The 22,411-nt window shown below is 48.9% G+C and overlaps 1 long non-coding RNA gene across 1 annotated transcript; it reads right to left on the bottom strand.

The window, feature by feature from the left end:
- Positions 1–15,319: 15,319 nt before the first annotated feature.
- LOC147362949 (uncharacterized) lies at positions 15,320–17,425 on the bottom strand. The gene is made up of 2 exons (XR_015135846.1): positions 16,858–17,425; positions 15,320–16,756 (listed from the first exon to the last, which is right to left on the bottom strand). It is a non-coding gene; the product is annotated as an uncharacterized LOC147362949 (long non-coding RNA).
- Between the last annotated feature and the right edge of the window lie 4,986 nt (positions 17,426–22,411).

The following is a 22,411-nucleotide window of genomic DNA, read 5'->3' as shown; positions in this document are numbered from 1 at the left end:
TTCCATGGCACACACTCGGGGGAGCCAAAGCCTAAGGATTCTAAGTCACAGTCATCATCTGCTGCTGCTGCTGCTAAGTCGCTTCAGTCGTGTCCGACTCTGTGCGACCCCATAGACGGCATTAAGGGGAAGCAATTAGTCAGGAAAAACAAGCCCCAAGGGCACCCCACTCCAGTACTCTTGCCTGGAAAATCCCATGGACAGAGGAGCCTGGTATGCTGCAGTCCATGGGGTCTCGAAGAGTCAGACACGACTGAGCAACTTCACTTTCACTTTTCACTTTCACGCATTGGAGAAGGAAATGGCAACCCACTCCAGTGTTCTTGCCTGGAGAATCCCAGGGACGGGGGAGCCTGGTGGGCTGCCGTCTCTGGGGTTGCACAGAGTCGGACACAACTGAAGCGACTTAGCAGCAGCAGCAGCAGCAATGTGGCAGCAACAGCTCTCCAGCGTGGGCTCAGTGGGAGTCTCCAGCCAGCCTGGCCATTGCTGCCGTCTAAGCTGTCCTGTCTGTAGAGAGAGACCCACTCTCTAGGGAAATAAACAGGACTCTTTTCCTTTGACCTGGGAGTTGCTGTTCCTTTTACGATGTTTTCAATGACAGAAGTTCAAAATCCCCTTCACTGTATATTATAGCATAAGGAATATGGTCAATAATATTGTAATAATTTTGTATGGGAACAGATGGTTACTAGACTTACTGTGATCATTTCGTAATGTATGCAAATGTCAAATCATTTTGTAGCTCGCCTGAAAATAATAAAATATTTAACATCAACTATATTTCAATTAAAAAAATTTTTTTAAACTGTATGCATGAGATGAATAAACAGTGCTCCTCCATTCAGCCAGAATTGGTCTTTAGCTTTGACCTTGCTCTGGAAATGTGGAATCCAGGCCACAGTGCAGCCGGGGCTGGTGGTGGTGCAGTGACACCTAGTGGCCATTTCCACTAATCACAGCCCAGCTCAGCTTCTCTGTACCTGAGAAAATCCCATCCTTTCTGTGGCTGAAAGGGCTGCATTAACTCTGAGTGAATGCAAGTAATGCAGGGCCCTGGGTTGTAATCTCAGTCTTGCAAATGCCTCTCTGTCTGACCACCTTCAGTATCTTCAAATGGGATTTTGGCCCTTACGTGCTTCCCTTCCAACTGCCTTGCTCTCTGGACCACCACGACTAGGACATGTAGTCAGGGATCTTAGGTCTATGCAGAGGGCAGGATGTCCCTACTGGGAAGGCACAGCCCAGAGTTCACCACTGGGACCCTGGGGTCCCACCAATGTGATCATGCACGGTCCTGCCACACCCACCTCCAGCATAGCCTTGAGACAAGAGCACATGGCCAGAACATTGACCACAGATATTCCATCCAAGGCTTGCCTCCATCCTGGCTACCAGCTGCTGAGGTGAGAAAAAGTAACAGAACCAGTCAGAAGAAAGCATCATTGAGCCAGCTTCCAATGGGTTGGGTGGGGAGGGGAACTTCACCTGCTAGTCCCCAATTTGGGTACCAGAATATTGCCCTATTGATGGGATCTGTGGGGTTCATGTATACCTAAAGAACAATGTAAATGGGTTCTTTTTAACACAGTCCTCCCTTTACTGACACCTGCACAAGCTGCATAGAGGAGAAAGAGAGCTGTGTACTGAAGCTTCCAAACCTCCCCCTAGTCACTCACAGTCTTTTGGCACGGCTAAGGACACACAGGCTGAGCTTTCAGGGTCTTTCCTGAGTCACACATTCTTCTTACCCTAGAAGAACTGTGCTCCCTTCCTCGAGCCATGGCCCTCATCACTAGTTTCTGGTCCTTATTTATGAGTCTTTCTCCTAGTGTAATCTTTGAGAGCTACATGATTTCTGCAGAGGACTGTGATACTTTTCTTTATGGCTGTGTTCACGTCACCGTCACTCCCTACAGCTTCCCCTAGACTGTCCCTGAGAAGCGTACAGTGGTAACACCCAAGAACCCCTTGAAGAAGGAAGTGAGTCTTTCAGATTGGGGATACGATTTCCAGAGTCACCACAGCTTCTGGTGGTATGTGGTCATTTCCCCCTGCCTGTTAAATAGTGTATGTAAAAATACTTTTACACACAGAGCGAGCACACGAGCTATCATTTTTAAATACCTACTCTATATTCGCCAGGGTCCATTCAGGAGACAAAAATCATACCAGCTGTTTGAATAGGGAAATTTTAATACAAAGAATTATTAACTAGTGAAAGATAATTAACTATTAAAAGGGGCAATAGAAGACTCTAGGGAATAGAGGAATAGAAAATGCAGGAAGCAGCTGATGCTTCTAAGGATGAAGGAGATTACCCAACAATGAGAGAAATAAATTGGGTGAGATCCAGTCCGCTTTGGAAAGAGTGTGCCTGCCTCCCACTGGATGGTAAAGATGTTCATGTCCTGCCAACTGGAGGACACCTGTGGGGGGCCTTGCTGGGTGAGAGATTCCAGTTGCTGCTGGCAGTCACCTTGCAGGAAGAAAAAGGCACCCTGGAGCCAGCAGGGGCACTCTGTGTGCCGTACAGTGTCCCTCTGGCTCCCTCTGCTGACAAAGCCTAACATTACACCAGCTGGCTTTACTTTCTTGGGCTCCAAAATCACTGCAGATGGTGACTGCAGCCATGAAATCAAAAGACGCTTGCTCCTTGGAAGAAAAGCTATGACAAACCTAGACAGCATATTAAAAAGCAGAGACATTATTTTTCTGACAAAGGTCCATCTAGTCAAAGCTATGGTTTTTCCATTAGTCATGTATGGATGTGAGAGTTGGACTATAAAGAAAGCTGAATGCCAAAGAATTGATGCTTTTGAACTGAAGTGTTGGAGAAGACTCTTGAGAGTCCCTTGGACAGCAAGGAGATCCAACCAGTCCATCCTTAAGGAAATCAGTGCTGAATACTCATTGGAAGGACTGATGCTGAAGCTGAAACTCCAATACTTTGGCCACCTGATGGGAAGAACTGACTCATTTGAAAAGACCCTGATGCTGGGAAAGATTGAAAGCAAGAGGAGAATGGGGCGGCAGAGGAAGAAATGGTTGGATGGCATTATTGACTCGATGGACATGAGTTTGAGTAAGCTCCAGGAGTTGGTGATGGACAGGGAAGCTTGCGTGCTGCAGTCCATGGGGTCACAAAGAGTTCGACACAGCTGAGTGAATGAACTGAACTAAACTGAACACCAGCTGGCAGAGAAGAAACCAGGGTCCAATTGCAGTATTACAAAGCAGAGGAAAGAAGCGTGAATTTGGAGTTGAAAGGCAACAAATTGATAATAGGTCCACCTGCCAGGCCTGGTGTTATGTATTTCCATAATGACTCTCATATACTCTCAAGAAGCACAATTCTTTGAAATAGTTACTAGAATTCCCATTTTAATGTTAAGTAGATTCTGAAAGTTAGAAGTAATCCGAGAAGGATACACAGCTAATACACGTGGCTGAGCTGATGCTTAAAGTGCTGTGCTTGTGACTCTAGAGTCTGGGTTCCTACCCCAAGCTAACAGTGCCTCTCTCTGTGAAGGATGAAGGACAGTGAGATCCTTCCTCCCCCTTCCTCCTCCATGAACTCACATGAACCTTCCCAGCATTGCTTCTTGGACTCTCCTCCTTGGAGAGGCCAGTGGTGAGGCAGATGCCTTGGGGTGCCCTAAGGCAGTGGTTTCTAAACCAAAATCACCGGGAACAGCTTGGTGCAAATAGAGGCTCCTGGCCTTCTCTGCAGACCCCAATTTAACAGTTGGGAACAGGAGTAGGGCTGGAGTCTGCATTTAACAAACTCCCCAGAAATCTTGATGTGCCCATAAAGGAGCGCCAACTGCTCCACTGTGCTAGAAGAGCAAGTGAGAAGCTGCCTGGCCTTTGCTGGGGGGAAGGGACTTCACACTAACAAGCTCCTCTCAGCCCCAGCACCCCGCAGCAAGGTCAATGCTGCTGCCTGATTTGGAAATGAAAATCAGATGGGGCACATGGATCTGTTTCATGGGTGATAAAGTTGTAATGGCTCTAATGGAGGCCTAATTAATTCCTGTTTGCCAGCTGGAAAATTGGAAGGTGGGCTCCATGACCCCTGGCCCCCTTTAGATATATTTTCTGGACAGGAGGTATTTCCAAGCTAGAGCCGGCTGGGCAATCCCACCTGGGTCAAGAATAAGAGCCAGCCACCGTGTGCTAGGAGCTGTGCCCCGTTGTCTCCAACCCTGGAACCTGCTGGCAAGGATTAACACCACAACAAGGAAACTGGGGGTCTGCCCAAGGCCTCATGGGGCGGAGCTGAAATTCAGGCACACATGAGACTTACTCTAAAGCTGTGTGCATGGCTTGGGAGAGGAACTGGCTCCTGCCTCAGAGCCCCTGCTTGGGGGGCAGCCAAACCCTAGTAGGCTGGGGGTTATGTGCTCATGGTCATCAAGAAGTTAATGTCTTTCATTTGGTGGGGGATTTTAGCATCTATAAAACAACTCAGGAAATGGGCATCATGTGCTATTATCTTGATCCTTCAGAGAGGAGCTAAAGCAGAGGATATGGGGGAGGGGTCTGTCCCGGGAAGGCCTCATAGGGTCCTGCTCCATTACACAAACCCATAGAACTATAGCACCAAGAATGAACCCTAGGATGAACTGTGGGCTTTGATAAGGACGGGTCAGCGTAGGTTCATTGACTGTAACGTGTAGCGCTCTGGTGGGGGATGTTGATGGTGGGGGAGGTGGTGGGGCAGGGGGTATGTGGGAACTCTCTATACTTTCTGCTCAGTTTTCCTGTGAACCTAAAAACAAGTCTAGTGAAAAGAGAAAAAGTTACTGCCTCTTAATGTGGTTGTGAGAATTATTAAATAAAATAATGTTGTGGAAGGGCCTAACCCAGGCTTTGGCATGCTTCAGGGTCCCTGGTAGCTGAATGAGGGGAGATATCACCCCGTAAGCTCAGTGCAGGTCCAGGAGGACCCTGACAGTGGAGGAAGGGCGATGCTCGTCTCCCTCAAGGAGCCCTCGGGGGTGGGGGATGATGGGGCTGGAGGTGTAAGAATTAAGGACCAGTCTGGGCCAAGTGTTAATCAGTCAGAAGACGGAACAGCAATTTTGGCCCAGGACTGGATATGATAACAGGCCCAGGTCTACGATTTGTAAGATCAGTCCCTCCCTCTCTCCAGATGAACCTTCTCATAGCCAGTGGAAGGAACCAGAAGAGACTAGTTACTTGGTAAAAATAATATTCTGGCAGGCCACTCCCTGGCTCTGAAGCTCTCACTTGCTCCCCAGCACCTTCAACTCGCACGTAGGCCTTCCGTCCGCTTCCTCTGCAGTACAGCCACTCTGGGAACTGTTAGTGGAGTAGAAAGAAAACAGGTGACCAGAGACCCAAAGTTTAGACCCAACTCTATGTAGCTGTGTGACCTTGGGAACATCTCTCCCCGACTCTGTGCTTCAGCTTCCCCAGGCTGGATTCCTTTCTTCTTTCCTTCACTGAATACACTATTGAGTGCCCACTATGATCATGACAATCTCTAAGGTTCTCCCTATTGTGATGTTATGTTTTATTCAGTGTGGTTCAAATGCACTGGGAGAAATATAAAACACGCAAAGGATAAAGGTGAAAATGAAGAGGTTCCCTTACTTGTGGTATTCCTTCCCAGGCTCTGCCTTTTGACTCTTCATTTCTGTGCCCACCTTTGAGGGAATGGAACACATGTTTGCAAACTGCTCAGTTAACTCTGAAGACTGCTGGGCTGTGACCTTGCCCTCAGTGTCTGATTCAAGATGAAAGTGGATGCTCCCTGACCAAAGTGCTTAATTCTGAGTCCCCCTCCATGTTCACACCTGTCCTCCCTGCCAAACCCCCTCCCCTGCGAGAGGATCCAGAGCTTCTCTGGGGGAGGCACATGATGCTCAAACAATTAGGAGTTCAGCTTCCAAACAGATCGGGTTCCAATTCTCACTCTGATTTTGCTTGCTGTGTGACCTTGGAAAGTTACTTAACTTCTCTGAACCTTGCTGCCCTCTATCAATTTAATAGAGAAAATAAATGTCCACCTGAACGGGTGTTGTAAGATTAATGACATAAGTAATGTTTCTGGCCACATAAATAGCAATACCACTCTATATGAGTTATTAGGTAACTTGCATGAGATAACTCATGTAAAGCGTTTTTTGCTTGGTAAGAACTCAGGCCCTTCTTTTCCTCACACTCTTCAGTTTCATTTCCTTCCCTGTGACTGCCAGGTGGCAGCATGGGGCCGTATATGGAGCCCTCTTTCTCACTCACAGAATGGGAGTGCTGGCAAGGCCCCTTGGTTGACAATAACCACAGATTGTTTATGGAGCTCTTACCATGCTGGGCGCATGTCACAAACCCTTCCTTTAACCCGGGTAGGTTCATATCGGGGGGAGGTTCAGTTACTTGCCTTGGACAGGGGAGGGATGATGGACTCTGGCAGGCAGGATCCATAAGGGTGCAGAGCCTAGAATCAAATAATCCCCTGCTGGCAGCTGGGGCACTTGCCCACTGTGGTTGGTGGCCTCCTGGTGGGTTGCAGGAGCCCCACATGGTGGATGAGGACAGTGGGGCCCCAGGAGGGAGGGAGTGACCCAAAGCCAGAGGCCTGACCCCAGGCAGGCACCCTTTCCTGCAGGGCCCAGTCTCCAGGGAGGGTCCCATTGGCCAGGGCCCCCACTGCCCTGGGACTCAGCCTGGGCTCTCTGAGGGGGAGCTGGGAACCCCAAGAAAGCAAGCACCCGACGTCCTGCTGTCGGCTTCTGCTCATCCAACAGGACCTCTTCTGATCCCCAAGTAATCTTCGCCTCCAAGAGCCACAGTGATTTGTGGATAACTTCCTCCAAATCTCCCTTGGCTAATCCTCCCTAGACTGAACCCTTTAGTGATTGCATTTGGGCTGGTGGCCTCTAATCCCTTGGGCATCAAATATTCCTGGGAAGGCACATGGGCAGCCGTGTGTCCTGCTGGGGCCCAGCAGCCTGCAGATCTGAGCTGGGCACACCTGGGACCGCCAGCTTGTCCCTTAGTCAGCCTCTGTTTCTCCCTCCTTCAAGTCTCACTGTGCAGGAGGTCAGGGAAAAGTCCGGGCCTGTGTGCAGCAGTACCTGGACAGGGCAGCTGGCTGGTAGCCAAGGAGCTGGGTCCCCGGTCTCCACACCGAGTGATTCTCAGAAGGATGTTCTTGTCTGAAGTCAGGGCCTCAGTTTCTTCCTCTCGTAAATGGGGTAAAATTGGTCTTGCCTCATAGGGATGAGGATTTATGAAGATAACATATTTAACGACCTTAAGGCAGAGCCTGGAAACTAACATGCCATCAGAGCTGGCTAGCTTGGTTAACCTACAGTGTCTCCCTGCCACCCCCACCCCTCAGTGACAGCTACGGCTCTCCCCTGTCGCCCACCTCTAGAGACGTGGACCCTAGAACACCAGCTCCTCACACAGGTTTAGTGCTGTGGTGAGAGAGCCACTGTGGGCTGTGTGGGGTCTGGGGGCTCCGGGAATGGCCCCAGTTTCGGTGCTGGGGGAGACCAAGGACCTGCAGCTCTGAGAAGGTGCACCCACCGCAGGAGAGTTGCCCGGTGCAGCCACGGCCAGGCTCGGGGACTCAAGCTCTTGCGGCATGAAGGAGCCCAGGGCCAGGGAGGCTGGCAGGCTTCAGTGGGGCAGCGGGGCATTCCTGACAGGGGTGGTCCAGCCCACTGGACAGACAGGATGGTCCCAGACACTGCACAGGCAGAGGGATGCTTCAGGGGCAGCTCCACGAACTGGATAAATTAATCTTTTTTTTTTAGATTTTTTAAAAAAATGTGATCCATTTTTCTAAAGTCTTTATTCAATTTGTTATGACATTGTTTCTGATTTGTTTTTTTTTTTTGGCCACAAAGCATGTGAGCTTAGCTCTCCAACTAGAGGTGGAACCTGCACCCGCTCCTCATTGGAAGCCAAAGTCTTAATCACTGGACTTCCAGGGAAGTCCCTAAATAACTGAGTTTTTGAGATGCAGTTGCAGTACTTCCTCACCAGCAAGTCAGCAGGTGGCCCTGCCCCTAAGAAGGAGATAAGATTGGCTCAGACTCTCTGTGGGGGTTTAGCTCTGTCTGGGAGACGTTAGCTCTGTCCTGACCCCCATCTCTGCACTTGCCACCACCACTCTGGGCTCACAGTTATGTCCTTGTCTCTCCCAGTTGTGGGCCTCATCACATAATCCTGTTTCCCTTCCCTCTGTCCATACTCTACTGAAAAACTAAAATAAAAACTAAGCTGTCTCACACTCTTCAGGATAGAGAGTTCTAGACCTTGCCTGGGGTCCTGCCTGCTTAACCCAAAGCATAGAAGCTTGCCCTTGGCCAGCCAGGAGCCACCTCCTGCCAGGGAGACCCCTGCCCACCCTAGCCCAGCTACTTTCAATGTTAGCTTCCTCCGTGGCCCAGAGGCGGAGCCCCGCATCCTGACAGCCCATGTGTTACATACGTGTTCCTAGGAGTGTGTCTTATTGACAGTGTCTGAAATCTCACTATTCTCTCAGCCTAGAAGTCCTCACCTCTGTTCACTTGAGTTCCTCCAAGGAGCCTGGCACACAAGGAGGCAAGGAATACAATGACTGCGACTGCGTGTTTTGCAACCCCATGGACTATAGCCTGCCAGGCTCCTCTGTCCATGGGATTTCCCAGGCAAGAATACTGGAGTGAGTTGCCGTTTCCTGCTCCAGGGGATCTTCTCAACCCAGGGGATCTTCTCAAACTGGCAACTCCTGCCTTATCTCCTGCACTGCAGGTAGATCCTTTACCACTGAGCCAGCGGGAAAGCCCCATAAAGCACACTACCATTTGTGTAAACATGAGTGGAAAAAGAATAAAAGTATCTTCTTATAATTGCGTATAATATTTCTAATAAGATAACAAGAAACTTGTCTCACTGGCTTTCTGCAGACAGAACAAGGTAGTAGGGAAATAGAAATGGGAGGCAGATTTGTTTATTGTACAGTCTTTTGAATTTTGAACCATGTGAAATATATCCTAGCCGAAACTTAAAATTGTTTTAATTGAAGTATACTTGGTTTACAGCATTGTGCTAATTTCTGCTGCACAGCAAAGTGACTCAGTTGTACATGTATATACATTCTCTCTTCCTATATTCTTTCCCATTATGGCTTATCATAGGATACTGAATATAGTTTCCTGTGCTGTACAGTAGGATCTTGGTGCTTATCCATTCTACATTTAAGAGCTTGCATCTGCTAACCTCAACCTCCCCCTCCATCCCTCCCCCAGCTCCTTCCCCCTTGGCAACCGTAAGTCTGTTCTCTGCATCCGTGAGTCTGTTTCTGTTTCATAGATAGGATCCTTTGTGTCATGTTTTAAATTCCACATATAAGTGATATCATATGGTATTTGTCTTTCTCTTTCTGACTTACTTCACTTAGTATGATAACCTCGAGTTGCATCCATGTTGCTGCAAATGGCATTATTTTATTCTTTTTATTGCTGAGTAGTAATCCATTGTGTATAAATACTATATCTTCTTTATCCATTCATCTGTGAGGGGACATTTATGTGTTTCCATGTCTTGGCTATTGTAAATATTGCTGCTATGAACATAGGGGTGCATGTATCTTTTTGGATTAGTTTTGTCTGGATATATTCCCAGGAGTGGGATGCTGGATCACATGGTAATTCTATTTTTAGTTTTCTAAGGAAACTCCCTACTGTTCCCCATAGTGGTTGTACCAATTTACACTCCCACCAACAGTGTAGGAGGGTTCCCTTTTCTCCACACCCCCTCTGACATTTGTTATTTGTAGAGTTTTTAACGATGGCCATTCTGACTGGTGTGTGGTGGTACCTCTCTGTAGCAAAACTTACATTTAAAAATACACATAAGAAAAAGAACAAAAAGACACCAGTTGCAGGAGGCAGAAACAAAGACATATTAGTCTCTTACTTTAGCTATGCATAGAGTGATTTGTACTCTCAAAGATTCCAAAGTGAAAATACAAATTCTATTTTTAAAGATTTTCTAACATTGCTCAATAAAGTAAGCATCTGGACTTTTAAATGCAAAAGATCAGTCAGATTTCTGGCTCCCACTTAGAGTGCAGAGCTCTGCAAAGTGCATTGCTCTCACCCTTACCCCCCAAAAGTGCCAAATAATTTACAAAATGACACCTTTTCATGAACTCATCAGAGAACTGTGATGGAAGGCAATAAACTAAGCTGAAATCTAAGGAAAAGCAGGCACCACCAAGGAGAGACGGGACACAGGTCCTCGATTACCTGTTATGGAATTGTACACCATATAAGCTGGAAGGAAGAATCCAACCAAACTTTTGAATGAGATGTTAAAAGCCATGCGTGGGGCCTGTGTGGATGTATAGCCCCCTTGAGAGCTGCAGACTTCAGGGAAATCCACACCCGCTTACAGGCCCTTCTCGTGGGACACACTTGATGCTCACAAGAAAGATGGGGTGAGGGTGAGCAACCTGGGCAGACCTATCTCTTGATTCAGGTCTGGGTAAAGGGAACAGTGCTTTCAGAGAAGCACAGAGTTCCGTGCAGATCCTTCTCCCTATATCCTTTATGGAAAAATACATATATAACCACTGGGGAAAGGAGAGTGCCTTAGGGCACAGGTTCCATGGCAGCTGGGAGAAGAGTAAATTGCTCAATCCTGGGGGAGAAGGGTAAAACTACACTCAGACCAGAAGTCCCCTGCCGATGGGGGAGGGACAGAATCGCTGAACTGTCCCCCCTCCCAGGCACAGCACCTGCCCAAGCTGAGACCAAAGGAGAACAGCAGAGGCTGCCCCCGACCCCCACCCCGACCCAACAAATATTGAGTAACAACAGCAATACATTACTGGGGGAGAATCAAGAGGGTGAAGAGAAATTTTCCCTAAGAGATAGGTGCAAAGGGAAGCCCTAAAGGGAGGACTTAACAACTCACCTCATGTTGATCTGTCTGTTTAGTGCCATTCCAATAAAACTCTAGGCAAAAGTTGTTCATAGAAATTGACACACTAAAGCCAACATTTATATGCAAAGGCAAAGGAACTTGAAGAGCCAAACCAATTTCAAAGAAGAAGAGCAAAATTGGAGGAATCACATTATCTGACTTGAAGACTTACTAGACTTTCTATAAAGCTACAGTCATCAGGGTAGTATGGTTTTGGAGGGAAATGTATACAAATAGATATTAATAATACTACTGTATAATAATATATTTATATTAATGTATATAAGTATATATGTGTAAAATATATGCAAATAAATATGATATATATTTTGTATATATGTTTACTTCTGTAGAAATGTATTTTATGTAATGTATATTTATATATTAAAATATATTTTATATGTATTTTATATATATATATATATATATCCATCAATGGTACAGAAGAAATAACCCAAAAATAGATCCACATATTTAGTCAACTGGTTTTTTGCAAAAGTACAAAGACAATTCACTGGAGAAAGGATGTTCTTTTTAATAAATGATGAGAAAAGAATTAAATATCCAAAACACACAAAAAATTAAGAAACAAACTTTAAGCCATATGTCCCACCCTATACGAAAATTACCTCAAAGTGAATCTGTGCATGTGCTCAGTCGTGCTGGACTCTTGGCGACCCCAAGGACTGCAGCCCACCAGGCTCCTGTGTCCATGGAATTTCCCAGGCGAGAATACTGGGATGGGTTGCCATTTCCTCCTCCAGGGGATCTTCCTGACCCAGGGATCGAACCCACATCTCTTGTCTCCTGTATTGGCAGGTGGATTCTTTACCCCTGCACACCTGGGAAGTCCTCAAAGTGGATCTAAATGTGCGTAAATGTCGTACCTAAGATTGTAAAACTGCTGGAAGGAACGTAGAAGGAAAACTCTGTGACTTCAGCCACCTGGACCTTACGCCTGGAAGCTGTGCAAGACACAGCTGCAGAGGCCTGAGTTGTGTTTCCCCGTTTCCTACTTCCCTGGTTTTCCTGGCGACATTTACTTCCTACAGATGTTTGCAGGTTGTTGGTTATTTCCAAGTAAATGCAGAACTGAAGGTGGGTGTTCATCCTTGGAACAGTTCGTCTCGCTGTTTCTCTAACTTGCCCTGCCATCCTGAACCTGGCTTCAGCTTTCTCACCGCCCACTCAGCTTTGGGTCAGCTGTGAGCCTGGTTTGCCAACTCCACTGAAGCCAGAGAGCAAACTGTTCACTCCAGCCCCTCACCCTGGCAGGTGCCCCTTGGGCCTTCTCTCCTGCCCTCGGTCAATTTTCTTCCTACTCAGTATGTGCTAGTGAAGTTGGAAGAGAAAAAAAATAAACGCCCAAACCCACAATTTCTTCACTGTGGGTTTGGTCATTTATTCAGTTTTGTTTATTCCTTCTGTCTGTCTGCCTATTTATCCATCATGTTAACTAGGCCTGAGTTAACCACAGAGTCTCAGAATTGTAGTTGTTGAACCAAGGGTCTGCCTTTCTGTGTGTGTGTGCACGTGTGTGGATGTTTGTGTGTATGTGCATGGGTGTGTTTATACAGAAGAAGTGTGGAAGTGAATAGGAATGAGAAACTCTTTTTCTTCCCCTGGAGGGAAAGAGCCAGAAATTACATCCGTTCAAAAATATCCTGCCTCTCTCACAGATAAATATAGCGACATGGGTGGATGTGTCACCGAATAAAACTCTCAAAACAAATCCGGGAAGAATCACTTGAAGAGGCTGCCACTGCTGGCTCTGTCCTGCGGTTCCTCTGTCCCCCATCTCCTGACCCCACGCTCCCCACAGCAATCAGGAGGGAGAGCGAGGAGGGAGGTCTGTGCCTGGTTTCCCCCAGCATTCTGGCCAAGGGGAGGGGTAGCAGGAGCAATGATGCTCCTTCAGGGGTTGCTGGTCAGAGGGGCTCGGTCGCCAGATGTCCCCTCACCACCACAGGGAAGAGTTTGAGAGACCACTTCTCTCCATGACAAAACAGCAGGGCAGCCCCACAGAGACGTATTTACCAAGTGCGGTGGCTGGAACTAAGGACCCGTGACTCGGACTCAAGGGCACCATTAAAACCATTTGGCCACCAGCACGGCAGAGACACCTACAGCCAGAATGGACATTGCCAGAGGGAAGGCGCAGTCATCCTAGCACTGCATGCCAGCTGAGACTCAGCCCCACTTAGAGGCACATGCAGCCAATCCTTCCAGCAGCCCTATGAAGGGGGCATCATCATCCCATTTTTCAGATGGGGAGACTGAGGACAGGAGTGATTCAGTGATTGATCCAGGGTCCTGTGGCAGGTCATGGCAGAGCTGGGCACCGTCTCTTCTGAGAGTGTCAGGGAGGCCACCCTGCCACCATGTACAGAAGGGTAGAAGCTGTAGTGGCCCCCAGTCCAGCCTGGCCCATCAGTAGAAGCCTCTGCAGCTGGGTCACTGAAGGGGCTGCACCAGCATCCCAAGCCCTGCAGGAACAGAGTTGTCGTGGGTCTTCGAGGGGGAAGGGTAGAGCCATTTTGCAGTTGTGAGCTTCTTGCTACCTAACACTCACGTCACCTCCTGTCTCAGCCTGGACTCCTCAGTGTCCAGAGCCTCAAGTATCTGTCGGTCCACCTCTGCCTTAGGCCTGGGACACCTCTCTTACCTGGCCAAGAAACAGCACCTTAGGCCAGCTCTGAGCTCCAATAAAAAAGTTTCTTAACATCTTTTGGACCTGGGGAGTCAGACCAACCTGGATTCAAGTACTGCCTCTGCCACTCCCCAGCTCTGTAGCCTCGGGAAAAGCAATGCCTTATTTATTAGTTTCTTATTGCTGCCGAAACAAAAGTCCACAAACTTAGTGCCTTAAACAATCTTACAGTTCTGAGGAAAGGTGCCAAAATCGGTCTCACTGGGTTAAAATCAAGGTGTCTGCAGGGCTGTGCTCCTTCTGACTCTGAGGGAGAATCCAATTCCTTGCCTTTTCCAGCTTCTAGAAGCTTCCTGCATTCCTTGGCTCATTGCCCTGCATCACTTGGACCACTGTGTCCATCACTACATCACTCTCTGACTCTAACTCTCCTCCTTCACTCTTATAAGGATCCTTGTGATAACATAGTGTCCCTCTAGATACTCCAGGACAGTCTCACCATCCCCGAATCCTTAATCACAGCCCAAGCCCCTTTGCCATTTATGGGAACCTCGCCACAGGTTTTGTGCATTAGGGCATGGCCATCTCAGGCAGGGGTGGGGAACATTACTCAGCCTACTACACCTCACTTTCCTCATTTGTAAACTGAGGTTGCTAATCTGCACCTCCCAAGTCTGCCGGGACGGAGAAGGCGATGGCACCCCACTCCAGTACTTTTGCCTAGAAAATCCCATGGATGGAGGAGCCTGGTGGGCTGCAGTCCATGGGGTCACTAAGAGTCGGACACAACTGAGCGACTTCACTTTCACTTTTCACTTTCATGCATTGGAGAAGGAAATGGCAACCCACTCCAGTGTTCTTGTCTGGAGAATTCCAGGGATGGGGGAGCCTGGTGGGCTGCCGTCTATGGGGTCGCACAGAGTCGGACATGACTGAAGTGACAGCAGCAGCAGCAAGTCTGCTGTGAGGACCAGTTACATTACAAAATACTCTGCCTTGTACCTGGCACAAAGTTTAAAATGAGGTCCTGAAAAAACACTCTTTGCCCCCGCCCCCATCATCTTTCTCTGGAATCTACGGTGCCTGTCCCCAGGCTGACTCTCTGTGGGGACTTCACGAATCCCTGTGGAAATAAAACATGGGGGTGATGAATGGCTCTGACCTCCCAAATGCCGAGGCAGGGCTGTTTGCAAATTTAAAGGTTTCTAGGCAGCAGGAGGAAGAATGTGAGCAGAAACGTGGAACGGTATGTGCAGGGACATAAATTCCAAGGGGTTTTTGTTAGGAAAGCAGAACAGAAAACCCTTCCATCTGCATTCCCCACATTGGAACTACTCTCCCAGGTGGGCGGGGCTGAGGCCCATTCCGGTAATGGAGCACATCTTCCTAGAATCAGGGTGAAGGCCTCAGCAAGGGGGGGCAGGACACTCTGAGAGCCAGGTCCACGCTCACTGCCCACGCCCGGGGGATCATGGCTCCGGATCACAGGAGCTGGAGCAGCAGGTGGCTAATCAGAGCACAGACAGGCAGGCCCCCCCTTCTGGGAAGGAAGGAGAGCCCTAGGGGGTTGTGTCCTTTATGGAGAGCAGGGGATGGGGGGTCCAGACCCCTAGAAAGCCCTCCCAATCCTCCCTCCACCAGCAGGCTCTCACCCAACACAGTTTAAGCCCATTTTAATCCAATATTCTGATTAGTAAAATGTCTTTCAGCACATCCTCCAATAAATACATATTTATTTTAAATTATATGGCATGAATTGCTACCCAAATATATCATGCTCATTAGAACTTTCAGAAATATAAGCATAGCATAGCTTTTAACTATGATCCTGCATTCAGACAAATGAATTGGTGGGCATGCCTCGCTTTGGAGGTAGTAGAAACTCTAGTTGCATTTTGTTGCTCTTGTGTTTTCTTGAATCTTGTTTATTTGTGTGTCCAATTCAGTGAGCTCCTCTCTTGTCAGGCGGGGTTGGTCTCTCAGTTTCTCCTCCTGGCTTGTTAGGTTGCCAGAGGCTAAGAGCATTGTGCTTTGGACGCTGCAGACTGCGGGTTACTCAGCTGGTGCTAATAAAGTTGTTCAGTATTTTGTGAACACGTACTCTGAACCCAGAACTTTGTGGCCGGCACTGGGCGGGTTCAAAGAGCAAGACGTGGTTCCGCCCTCACGGAGGGAGCTCTGTAGACCAGGTGTCTCACCTGGGCCTGGGGTGGCTAGGCCACATACATGAGGCCTGAAGGAGCCTGGCATGTTCAGATGTGGTCCCTGGGCAGTTCTGGCTGGAACTCAGGAGGGGATGAAAGGGAATGGTGAGAAAGAAGGTGGGCACTGGGCAGGAGATGGGTGATGAAGATTCCAGGTGGGGAGAGTCTGCATGGCTCTCCCATCCTCAGGCCCACTTGAAATGCTCTTTGCCCCCTGGATCTTCAGCACAAGGAGACAAAAGGGACTAGAGGGCTGGGAAGGAGGCACCCCAAACTGCATAGAAACAGAGGGGCTCTCTTGGGCCTCCACCAAAGCAGTAGGCCCGGGCCACAGGCAGAGGGTCTGGTCATCCAGGTTTCATTCACCCGTTGTCCCACTGCCCCACAAAGCCTCCATAACTGCACTGTGAAGCCACTGGGGTTCCTGGTTTGAACAAGGGGCTTCACGAGGCTTGAGTATGGGGCACCAACAGGCTGCTCTCATGGCTCAGCGTGGGAGGCCTTGCTTTGGGGGCCAGCACCCCGCCCCCACCATCCAGCAAGTCTGTGGCTCTGAACTTCCTGCCCACTCCTTGAAGTCGGGGCTGGGCTCTTCCAGCTTCAGGTTCAGATCCCTGGGCATCTTCCGGAGCAGTGAGGGCTCCACCTGAGCAGGTCATGTCTGCCTTGGATGAAGGATGAAGGAGCTTTGATCCTTTCATGGGAAAGAATCTCACAGGCCAGGGGAGGAAAGATATGAAGGCTCTGAAGCCCTGGAGGTGGGGTTTGGGGCTGCCACAGAGCGGGAGCCAAGAACCCCCACACCATCCCCCCTCGTGTACCACGTGGCCATGGGCCTGCAGAACTTGTGTGCGTGGCCCTGTGCCTGGGCCCAGGCTGGAGGTTTTAGGCCTTACTGTGGGAGGGTGTGCGCTGGCACTGGACATCAGAGTTGGCCTTGCCCTAGAGGCTGGGGGAAATTGAGAGAAATTTTGCTTACTGTTTATCCCAGGTCAACAAGAACACGCAGAATCTGAAGGAGCCTGGAAAGGGCTAGGGAGGACGACATACCTGCCGGGCTGGGTCAGGATGAGCAGTTTGTCTGTGTCTTCAAGGAAGATGTGGACTTCTCTTGTGGCTCAGCTGGTAAAGAATCCACCTGCAATGTGGGAAACCTGGGTTCAATCCCTGGGTTGGGAAGATCCCCTGGAGAAGGGAAAGGCTACCCACCCCAGTATTCTGGCCTGGAGAATTCCATGGAGTGTGTAGTCCATGGGGTTGCAAAGCGTCAGACGCAACTGAGCAACTTTCACTCACTCACTCACTCACTCACTTACTCAAGGAGGAAGCAGAGAGCAGATATGCAGACATTTGCAGGTGGCCCACAGCAGAGGGTTGAAGGGGTCATCTCATATAAGAGATTGAAGCAACGATCTGTACAATCTGTGCAAGTATGGAAAACACAAGCTGGAGGGGCCCGTGCTGGTCTATTCAGCACATGCCAACCCAAAGAGCCCCGGGGCAAAGTCACCATTGGAAGTGGCACCAGCTCTGGGTGGTGCTGGGGCAGGGATGGTTCTGTGTTAATAGGTGTTAATAGGGGCACACCTCCAGCACCAAGGCAGGAAGCAGCATCCCTCTAGCTCAGCAGGGGAGCCTGCAGGCGGGAGGTCTCTGGCCCCTCTGCTTAGAGACTCGGTGACAGGAGCTATTGCACATCTGGAGGTAGGGGGGTTGGGTCCCTAAGACCTCAAGGGCAAGATCCACATGAGGCTTAGACCAGGTCGGCCTGAGGAAAGAGGATGAGAGCTGCTCTTGTCTCAGCCCCTGACTCCTGGACTCCAAAATCACTACAGATGGTGACTGCAGCCATGAAATTAAAAGACACTTGCTCCTTGGAAGAAAAGTTATGACAAACCTAGACAGCATATTAAAAAGTAGAGACATTACTTTATCAACAAAAGTCCATCTAGTCAAAGCTATGGTTTTTCCAGTGGTCATGTATGGATGTGAGAGTTGGACTGTAAAGAAAGCTGAGTACCGAAGAATTGATGCTTTTGAACTGTGGTGTTGGAGAAGACTCTTGAGAGTCCCTTGGACTGCAAGGAGATTCAACCTGTCAATCCTAAATGAAATCAGCCCTGAATATTCATTGGAAGGACTGATGCTGAAGCTGTAACTCCAATACTTTGGCCACCTGAAGCGAAGAATCGACTCATTGGAAAAGACCCTGCTGCTGGGAAAGATTGAAGGTGGGAGGAGAAGGGGATGACAGAGGATGAGATGGTTGGATGGCATCACTGACACGATGGACATGAGTTTGAGTAAACTCCGCAAGTTGGTGATGGACAGGGAGGCCTGGTGTGCTGAAGTTCATGGGGTTGCAAAGAGTCAGACATGACTGAGCAACTGAACTGAGCTGACTGACCCCTGGGACCCAGCATTGGGTTCCTTATTTGGGTAATAGGGAGGGTGGCTGCACACCCTCTAGGGTCCCTTCCAGCTTTCTTGACTCTGTCCAGGCTCATCCAGGCCCCACCCTGACCTTTTCCATCTTCCAGCCTGAGCCCCCCGAACACTGGGCCGCCAGAGCAGTGACTGGGCACACTGTGGGGTTTCTGAGAAGTTGCAAACAACCAGCAGTTCTTTCCTGAGAAGTGGTGGAGTCATGCTGAGCCCTGGACCCCCCTCCCCACCCCACCATAGGCGCTGGGGAGAAAGTGCCACCCTCTCCTCGGCTCCCGTGACCTCTGTGGCATTCTCTGAATGAGTCTGAAAACAAACCATCAGAGGGAGAGAAAAAGAAACCACCCATCCCAAAATAGCTCTCTGAAGGCTGCCTAATCCCATGCCTTTGCAGTAGAGCCAATCTGTTATTTTGACAAGGCAGAGCGAGTCACCCGATGGGTCCTTGTGGACTCTCCCTCTTGGGAATGAGTTTGCAGCTCAGGAGTGAGTGTTCTGGTCTTGGGGTGGTGGATAATGCCTTCAGACCCAGGGTGGGATGCTGCAGGCCTCCATTTGCAGCTTTCCTTGGTGGAGGGAATAGTTACAGGTCATCTTGGGCCAGAGGCACCTGATCACAATCCAGGAGAAAAGATGTGTAGACACCCACCCCGCTACCCCAGCACCACTGCCCCCACAGTCAACAGGACTTAGAGCAAAGAATGAGCACTAAGGAACGCGGCCAAGCCACGGCATTGCAGCATGCTTCAACTGCTCCAGCAAAACATACCAACACTGATAATTAGGGATAAGAACTTAGATGGCTGACATACACGGTGCTGATAGATTTCCATTAGAGGCTCTGGGGCTCACGGACAGAATTCAAAGGGTTCGGACACTTGGAAAAATCTTCTATACCTTTATATTTCAGCCAAAATTTAGCATTTCTTGCTGTTAGGAGTGTAGGCAAAAGGAACTCAGGTGTTTTAGCTGAGTCTGTGATTTGCCACCAGCAGAAATCCCAGAGACTCTTCCTACCAGACTGGACTGGTTGCAGATATCTTAAATTACTGCTTAAGCTCCTCACAGAGGATTGAGAATTCCGGGGTTGTTAGACCTGTCACTAGATCTTGTTGAATGTGTGAACAAAGAAGCACGTGCGGTACTAGATTGCAATTTTGAGGTTTTAGAAAATATTTTGATAACTGTAGTTCAATGTAATTTGTTCCCTTTGTAATCTTATGTATTCTGTCTAATGCATTTGAAAATACTGCTTGGAGAGGTTCATATGCTTCACCAAATCGCCTTAACAGGGAAGGTCAGGATCTGCTTTCCCTGCAGATCCTGGTGTAATTCTCCCACCCAGCCAGCCAGTGTGAGGGGTGCAGGGCTGGGGGACTCGTGTGGTTCTTTAGCATGTTGGGGATGCAGATCCCTTTGCTTAAACATGAAATTTATCAGGAAGCCCGGCCCAGCTCATGAGGTGAAGGTGGTGCTACTCTGGCTGGATTCAGAAGTGGGGGTTTCTTGCAGCTGCCTGACCCCTCCACCCACCCCTTCCCATCAGATGCCCTCCTCCCCTCCCCACTTCCGGTAATCTCCATGGAGTGCCCACGTTTCCACTGAGTGCACCTACAAATCATCAACCCAGGGAACTCCTCTCTGGGAACCAGAGAAGCCCTGCTACGGCCTCACATTGTTTGTGGCCTAAGTTCCTCAACTGTCATGCTTGTGGGAAGTCCTGAATGTGGGCAGGTCTGAGGGGACTGGGAAGGGGGTTGTCGTTTGCAATCCAAGTGTCCAGTGTATCTAGAAAAATAATGGAGAGACAAGGGAGCTTAGCCCAGGGTGCTCTTCACCTTGGGCTAAGCTCTGGGTTGAAACCGGTTCCACCACTTACTTACCCGTGTGGTCTCAGTTCATCTGTTAATTTGTAGTAATAACAGCTTCTACCTTAAACTCACCTAGAGCCAGACATCCTGGAATGTGAAGTCAAGTGGGCCTTAGAAAGCATCACTACGAACAAAGCTAGTGGAGGTGATGGAATTCCAGTTGAGCTATTCCAAATCCTGAAAGATGATGCTGTGAAAGTGCTGCACTCAATATGCCAGCAAATTTGGAAAACTCAGCAGTGGCCACAGGACTGGAAAAGGTCAGTTTTCATTCCAATCCCAAAGAAAGGAAATGCCAAAGAGTGCTCAAACTACCGCACAATTGCACTCATCTCACACACTAGTAAAGTAACGCTCAAAATTCTCCAAGCCAGGCTTCAGCAATATGTGACCCGTGAACTTCCAGGTGTTCAAGCTGGTTTAGAAAAGGCAGAGGAACCAGAGATCAAATTGCCAACATCCACTGGATCATCAAAAAACCAAGAGAGTTCCAGAAAAACATCTATTTCTGCTTTATTAACTATGCCAAAGCCTTTGACTATGTGGATCACAATAAACTGTGGAAAATTCTACAAGAGATGGGAATACCAGACCACCTGACCTGCCTCTTGAGAAACCTATATGCAGGTCAGGAAGCAACAGTTAGAACTGGACATGGAACAACAGACTGGTTCCAAATAGGAAAAGGAGTCCGTCAAGGCTGTATATTGTCACCCTGCTTATTTAACTTCTATGCAGAGTACATCATGAGAAACGCTGGGCTGGAAGAAGCACCAGCTGGAATCAAGATTGCCGGGAGAAATATCAATAACCTCAGATATGCAGATGACACCACCCTTATGGCAGAAAGTGAAGAGGAACTAAAAAGCCTCTTGATGAAAGTGAAAGAGGAGAGTGAAAAAGTTGGCTTAAAGCTCAACTTTCAGAAAACGAAGATCATGGCATCTGGTCCCATCACTTCATGGGAAATAAATGGAGAAACAGTGGAAACAGTGTCAGACTTTATTTTGGGGGGCTCCAAAATCACTGCAGATGGTGATTGCAGCCATGAAATTAAAAGACGCTTACTCTTTGGAAGGAGAGTTATGACCAACCTAAAAGGCAATGGCACCCCACTCCAGTACTCTTGCCTGGAAAATCCCATGGATGGAGGAGCTGGGTAGGCTGCAGTCCATGGGGTCGCTAAGAGTCGGACACGACTGAGCGACTTCCCTTTCACTTTTCACTTTCATGCATTGGAGAAGGAAATGGCAACCCACTCCAGTGTTCTTGCCTGGAGAATCCCAGGGATGGGGGAGCCTGGTGGGCTGCCATCTCTGGGGTTGCACAGAGTCAGACACGACTGAAGCAACTTAGCAGCAGCAGCAGCAGCAGATAGCATATTGAAAAGCAGAGACATTACTTTGCCAACAAAGGTCCGTCTAGTCAAGGCTATGGTTTTTCCAGTGGTCATGTATGGATGCGAGAGTTGGACTGTGAAGAAAGCTGAGCACTGAAGAACTGATGCTTTTGAACTGTGGTGTTGGAGAAGACTCTTGAGAGTCCCTTGGACTGCAAGGAGATCTAACCAGTCCATTCTGAAGGAGATCAGCCCTGGGTGTTCTTTGGAAGGACTGATGCTAAAGCTGAAACTCCAGTACTTTGGCCACCTCATGTGAAGAGCTGACTCATTGGAAAAGACCCTGATGCTGGGAGGGATTAGGGGCAGAAGGAGAAGGGGACGACAGAGGATGAGTTGGCTGGATGGCATCACCGACTCGATGGACATGAGTTTGAGTGAAGTCTGGGAGTTGGTGATGGATGGGAGGCCTGGCGTGCTGTGATTCATGGGGTCGCAAAGAGTTGGACACCACTGAACGATTGAACTGAACTTAATTGACCTTAAAAGGCTGGTTGAGGGATTAAAAGAAATAATGCTTCTAAAGAGTTTAGCTGGCCCGGGAAACTCTGCTGCTACCGTTTCCCAGAGGGCTTCCCTGAGGGCTCAGCAATAAAGAATCTGGCCACCAATACAGGAGACAGAAGAGTAAGATCCCTGGGTTGGGAAGATCCCCTGGAGGAGGGCGTGACAACCCACTCCAGTGTTCTTGCCTGGAGAATCCCATGGACAGAGGAGCCTGCGGGCTACAGTCCATGGGGTTGCACAGAGTCAGACATGACTGAGCATGGGAGCTCTTTCCAGAGGGAAGAGATATGCGCCTGGCACAGCCTCCTCCCCGCCCCCCACCCCCTATCCTCTGTCTTGGAGGCGTCTCCCTGACAGAGTGTCCCTGGGAGCTTGTTTTCAC

This window comes from Bos grunniens, chromosome 11 (genome assembly GCF_055505025.1).
Source record: "Bos grunniens cultivar Pamir isolate PY7600 chromosome 11, Bosgru_T2T1.0, whole genome shotgun sequence".
NCBI classification, from domain to species: domain Eukaryota; kingdom Metazoa; phylum Chordata; class Mammalia; order Artiodactyla; family Bovidae; genus Bos; species Bos grunniens.
The sequence above is the reverse complement of the archived record's forward strand: the minus strand, read 5'-3'. Positions and strand labels throughout refer to the sequence as shown.